Genomic DNA, 6,768 nt, shown 5'->3' with positions numbered 1-6,768 from the left:
TTACTGTGTGTGCAGATATCAGCTTCGAGTGTGTGCACATCTTCTCTAAGCCTGTGCCATCACAGTGGACATTTGAAATCAGCGTATGGCAGGCATGCTTACACTTGTGGGTGTATTTACAGAGTAGAGATGTACCCCTTCCTCTCCCAAAATGAGTTACTATTTACCATTCCATCACTGCCTAACCATCCCAGTTCCTCCCACCCTGATCCCCTCAGAGGGCTTGTCAAATTCAAGTTCCATTTTAGACATTCATAAGCACAGAAGTTTTTAGCTGAACCTCAAGCCTGGGGTGGGGGGAAAGACCTCAGATTGGATCGCAGATGTAAATATAAACCACTAAGCTAGAAAACAGTGTTATCGCTGGCCAAGCAGAGACTGGGTAAATTGGACTTCACTAAAAGTTATTTAAAAACATCTAGTTTGTGAACGACTCTTAAAAGGAGAAAAGGTACTAGGGTGCAGCTCAGTGGTTAAGTAGCAGCTTAGCACATGACAGGCCCTGGGTTCAGGGTTCAATGCCACACACACACACACACACATACACACACACACACATACACACACACACACACACATACACACACACACACACACACACACACACACACATCTCATCCTGTACAGGGCTCCTTCAAAGTGAGAGAAAATATTTTCGAACTGTAAATGCGACGAAGGACTGGCATCTTGGATGTCTAAAGTTGCGAATTCAGTGCTGAGAAAACAAACAATCCAGTGAGAGGGCGAGCAGAAGAAATGAAGAACCGTGACTCTGAATGCCTTCGTCACTTTTCTGTTGCAGGGGTCTAAGACACCAGGATCAAGTTAACTCTTATGACAGAGAGCATTTAGCTGGGGGCTTGCTTACAGTTTTAGAGGATTAGTTTGTCCTCACAGTGAGAGCAGAGAGGCGTGGCACAGAAGCAGTGGTGGAGAACTCACTTTAGGCGGGGGGGGGGGGGGGGGGGGGCAGACAGGCAGACAGACAGAGACAGAGAGAGACTGGGCCTGACAGGTTGGGCTTTTCAAATCGCCAAGCTCACCCCTAGTGACACGCCTCTGTTGGAGACTGGTTCTAATACTTTGATTCAATCGAGAATCTTCCTGTCCAAACGCTAAATGTCCTGGTCCCCAGTTGGTTTTTTTGATAGATCAAGATGCCAGCAGCCAGTGGCTAGGCAAAGGGAGATAGGGTTGGAGTCTTAGAGGAAGGAGAGAGGAATCGCCATGAAGCGGTGGGATACGAATGGATGTAGGAGCTGCAAGAGGTAAAGCCAATCAGCCATGTGAGATTTTGGGGAAGTGTCCAGTGGCCTGGGATAGCAGGTGGAAGATTAGAAGTGCCCAGCTATTGAGCTAGATGGCATATTAAAACTGAGCTAGTGTGTGTGTGTGTGTGTGTGTGTCTTTGATTTGTGAATCCAAAGATTCCCTGGGCAGGTGGTTGGAAGTGCAACCCACTGGGGGAATAAAGCAGAGTAGCTAAAAACTCATGTGACATGCCTTCTCCAATAAGGCCACACCTCCTAATCCTTCCCAAACAGTTCATCAACTGGGAACTAAGCATTCAAATAGATGAACTTACAGTGGCCGATCTCATTCAAACCAAGACACCGAAGAACATACATAGAGAAATACTACAAATACACACATAAAAGATGTTCTACATCCTACACATAAGAGGGTTGAAAATTGGAACAACATTACATAGCCATCAAAATATCTATATTTTTTATAAAGTGGGGGAGATGTTGGAAATAAGCCTCAGCAGTTGAGGGCACTGCTGTTCTTGCAGGGGACCTGGATTCAGTTCCCAGCACTCCAGTTCCAGGGTTTCCAGCACCCACGTCCTGCCTCCTTGAGCACCAGGAACACACAGCAATGCACAAATACTTCTGTAGGCAAAACATGCACACACATACATTTTTAATGATAAAAGAGCCGGTGAAATAGCTCGGTGTGTTAAAGGTGCCTGCTGCCAATCCTCATGGCCTGAGTTTGAACCAGGTGCCTACAGTGTGGTGGAGGAAGAAAACAGACTCTTGCAGGCTGCTCCCTGTCTTGGGCTGCTAAGGGCTCAGAAAAACTACATCATTTATGCGCTGCTGGTGAGACAATTTGCTCTCCGGAAGCGAGAGTAGCAACCACTGATCAGCCAACAGTCACACCCGAGCTTTTCTCTTAGGGAAAAAGGGATGTGTTCGCACCAGTGACTGTCGGGGATGGCTGGTTTTCTTCCCGGTGCCAGTCACTCTAAACTGGAAACAGCCCATATGTCCTCTAGTAGATGGGTGAATGGTTCAGCAAGCCTGCACATCCAGACTGTGAAATGTTGCTCAGTAGTAAAAAGGTACAGCCGATGGATACATGAACAGGCAGAAAAAGAACTATATATATTTTTTAAAAATCCATTATGCTGTAGAGATGGCTCAGCAGTTAAAAGCACTGACTATTCTTCCAGAGGAACTTGGTTCGACTCCCAGAACCCACCTACTAGTTTATAATTGCCTATAACTCCCGGATCTAACACCCTGACACAGACATATATGTACTCAAAACACCAATAAAATAAAAATGAATGATTTTTTAAATTGCATCATTGAGGCCAGTGGGTAAGGAGCTTTCTACCAAGCCTGATGACCTGAGTTAGATCCCCCAACCCCACTGTTGTTCTCTGGTCTCCAAAAGTGGATTGTGTTTCAAGAGCGTGTGTGTGTGTGTGTGTGTGTGTGGGTGGGTGCGTGCGTGCGAGCGCACCCAAATGAAATAAATAAACAAACAAATAAATAAACATTTATTATTCATTCCTTTAACCCAAAGGCCACCTAAAAGAAGAAACTATTAAATACATAAATAATAGTTACTAAAGTAAGTACTTACTGCCTATATGTATGTGGGCCTGTTCTGGACACAGGGAATAAAACTGAATAACACAAGACAATTATGGCCAGTGGAGCCCATTGGAAAGGTCTCAGCAAGCAGATCACATAGGGAGATTGGGATGTATATCTATCACTCTCACCTTGGGAACTGTTGGACTGAAGGTTTTAAATAAATAACTCAACATAAACAGAAGAGAAATGACAGCTCCAGGTGGCCCTGCAGAGATGCCAGTCGGAGGGACCAGGGTATGACCTTGCACTGAAATCGGTCTCAGGATTAAACAACAGCAACAAAGTGGGTAGGAAACAGCTCAATGGACAGGCACACCCCAACCTGGTTTTAACACATTGTAGATAAGAGGTAATCCACAGGCCAGACTAGGGATGTCTCTCTCTCCTTTATCAGCTGTGTTCTGATAAATTGACAGGGAGATTTTAGCAGCTTGGGGCCTGGGAAGTGGGGCCTCCTAAGCCTGCAGCTCTGCCCTCCTCACCCCACCCCAGGGACAGACACTCTTCCAAATGCTTTGCAAGCGACATCTCATTTTGCAGTTAACATTGTTTTTGTGGCAAAGGTCTCTTGTAATCCAGGTCGACCTTGAACTTGATATATAGTAAGACAACCTTGAATTTCTCATCCTCTGGTTCCTCCCTCCTAAGTGCCAGCATCACTATATCAGGTTTTATGTAGTTCCACAGACCAAACCGGCAGCTTTGTGCACATTAGGCACACTCTACCCACTGGGTCACATGACCAGCCTTTAGACAATATCTCGTTTAAACAAATACCATCTGTACAACAGTCGTAGGATCTCAGTCCTAACAATTTGGTTACAATAAGCCAATTCCCTATAAGAGACACCTTCAATTTTAGATTTTTTTTTTCCTCTCACAGAAATGTCCAAAATGGACGATAGAGTTGAGGAAATTTAGAGTGATCACATCCACTTCGCAGATAATGAAATCCAGCCTCCTATGCTTAGAAGCCAACAACGAACGCTGACTCTGCATTGTACTGCGTTTGCAGGGGACCTGGGTTTGACTTCAAGTAACCACACCAGGTAGCTCACAAACGCCTATTAACTCTCGGCTCCAGAGGACCCCACCCTCTTTTCTGCCCTCCAGGAGTTCACATGCTTACATGGCCCTCACATACAAATACACATAACTTAAAATAAAAATGTAATAAAGAGGCAATGATTCAATGCATACTGTCAAGCCCTTGAAAAAAATCAAGTTCTGATGAAAAAAATATATTCACATGGTTTTATGTAAAAATTATTTCAATGTCTGAAAAAACATTACTGACAAAAATGTATAATTTTAAGCAAAAAATGTTTAAAATCTGTACATTTATCTTTGTTTTGTAAAATAAAAAAAAAGAATAAAAAAAAAAAAAAAAAGAGGCAATGAGCAAAGGACTTGGACCCGTAGCCATTTCTTCTAGAAATTCCCACCATTAAGTGGCTTACAGCTCATCCAAAGCTCAGTGCGGAAATGCTGCAACCATCCTCTCTCCGCCACGGAGGGTTTGTCTCAACCCTTCAACAGTGGGCCCTGGGTTTGGCAGGTGGAAGCTTCTCTCTGTTGACTCCTTGCTTCACAGTTCTATTTTTGATGGTACATTTTAGACGTTTGCTCGTTAGAGCCAACGTGATCTTGACATCCTCCGGGTTCTCATCTCTGCAGCACAAACAAGACAAAATGCTTCCCTCGGACAAATCTTTGAATAACACAGAAGCATAAGAAAAGTGGGCCGTGCCCTTGCATGCCTGGAACACAATGATAAAACCCCTCTGTTTGGTTGTGTGTTTCCAATTAGTTGGCCACAGCTTGGGACTTGGCAGCTATAGGTCACAGATGAGAAAGCACTCTGGGTATCTGCATGAACGTGTGACTGAAGCCAACCAAGTCCGGGAAGATTTGCAAAATGAGATACCTGTTTCTAAGAACACCGCAATATTATCAAGCTGCAATAGGCAGAGAGCTCGGTGGGGAAAGTCCTCATCCATGAAAGGCTGAGGAGCTGAGTTCAGATTCCCATCACCCATGTGAAGAACTGGGTGTCGAAGTATTTGCCTGAGGTCCCCACACCGAGGAGCAGAGACAGAAAGATCCTGGGGTTCGCTTTTCAGTTCTGCTGGATGAACTGGGGAGCCCCAAGTTCAGTGAGAGACCCACCATATAGGAAGCAGAGAGAGCTCTGAGCAAAGACTCAGCCGTGTGGGCATTGCCCACATTAGCAGGCCACCTTAAAGACCCCAGAGATTTAGACCCATGAAAGAATGGAAGAGTCTTCACCTGGAGTTTGGTCCAGAGACAGGACAAAGCCTTCCAGAATATGTCTGCCAAAGCTTTCTCTCCTCCTGGATGTTTGAGGCCGGAACACTGCTCTAATACAAAGATGTCTCCACTGAAATTAGCTAAGCCCGACTCCTTGATTCAAGTGTAGCATAAGCCCAGCCTCATGTCAGTATATTCGCTAACCCCACCTCTTTGCTCAAATCTGCACAAGAAACACACTGAGCTACCTGGGTGCTGTGGTTTGTCCAGGGGAGAGAGCTAAGACACCTATACTAGATTGTCACCTGTGTGTCTGTCGGCTTTTGTCTTTTCTGCATTTCCCTCCCCACGCCCAGTCAGTTCCTGCTACTGTGCGTGGATGTAGCAACACTATCTTAAAAAATAAATAAATAAATAAATGGAGAGAGCCCAGGCAGTGCTGTCAAGTTAATGCCATCAAATTTCAACAGAGAAGTTATCCAGACTGACAGTCTGTGGCTTGTAGAATTTTATGCCCCGTGCTGTGGTTGTTGCCAGGGGTTAGCACCAGAATGGAAGGGAGCAGCAGCTGCATTGAGAGATGTTGTTGGAGTTGGTGCAGTCGATGTCGATAAACATCAGTCCATAGGAGGTCAGTATGGTGCCCAGCGATTTCCTACCATCAAGATATTTGGAGCTAAATGAAAACAAACCAGAAGATCACCGGGGTGGCAGAGCTGGAGAGAAGCCATTGTGGATGCCGCCCTCGGTGCCTTGCGCCAGCTCGTGAAGGATGGCCTTGGTACTCGAAGTGGTGGGTACAGTTCTGGAAAGTGGGGCAGAGGCGATAGTTCAAGTAAGAAGGATATGGTGGAGCTGTCGGATGACACCTTTGATAAGAATGTCCTTGACAGTGAAGACATACACATACACATTCATGAACACACACACATTCACTCTCAAACATTCATGAACACACACATACACACAAAGATACACACATTCATGAACACACACAGATACACACATTCATGAATACACATACATCTACCTCACACTCACACATATACACTCACACATACATGAACACATACACTCACAGAGACACATTCATGAACACACACAGACACACATATTCACAAACATTCACACACTCACAAACACACACATACACTCTCTACAAATCTCAGAAGGCACAACCTGCTCCCTGGTAACTCCCCCAGCTCCCTCCGGTCCCTCAGTATTCTCAGTGAGAGGTCACTTTGATGATTTTGGAGTCTGAGTGACGGAGGTGACAAGAGACATTGGAAAGGTTCCAAGTACCGGGTCTGGAAGGCTCTTCTTTGGTGTCACTTGCCTCTTGGGCTTAGTGATAGGAATCGTTGGAGCATTCTGAGTAGAACAGAGTCGCAGTCTGACTTGGATTATAGACCGAAACGAACAAGGACAATAGACATTACATAGTCAGGCGGTGTCATAATCCAAACAAGACACGGTGATGGCTGGATCCGGGGGTCACAGGGAGGGGTGGAGCAGTGATGTGATTTGAACTGTGACTTTGATAAATTTATACATTAGCTCCAGTTGCTGTCTGCAGACTCCTCGGCCTTTTCTGTATATAGGA

Source organism: Micromys minutus (genome assembly GCF_963924665.1).
Source record: "Micromys minutus genome assembly, chromosome: 31".
In the NCBI taxonomy this organism is placed as follows: Eukaryota; Metazoa; Chordata; class Mammalia; order Rodentia; family Muridae; genus Micromys; species Micromys minutus.
The sequence above is the reverse complement of the archived record's forward strand: the minus strand, read 5'-3'. Positions refer to the sequence as shown.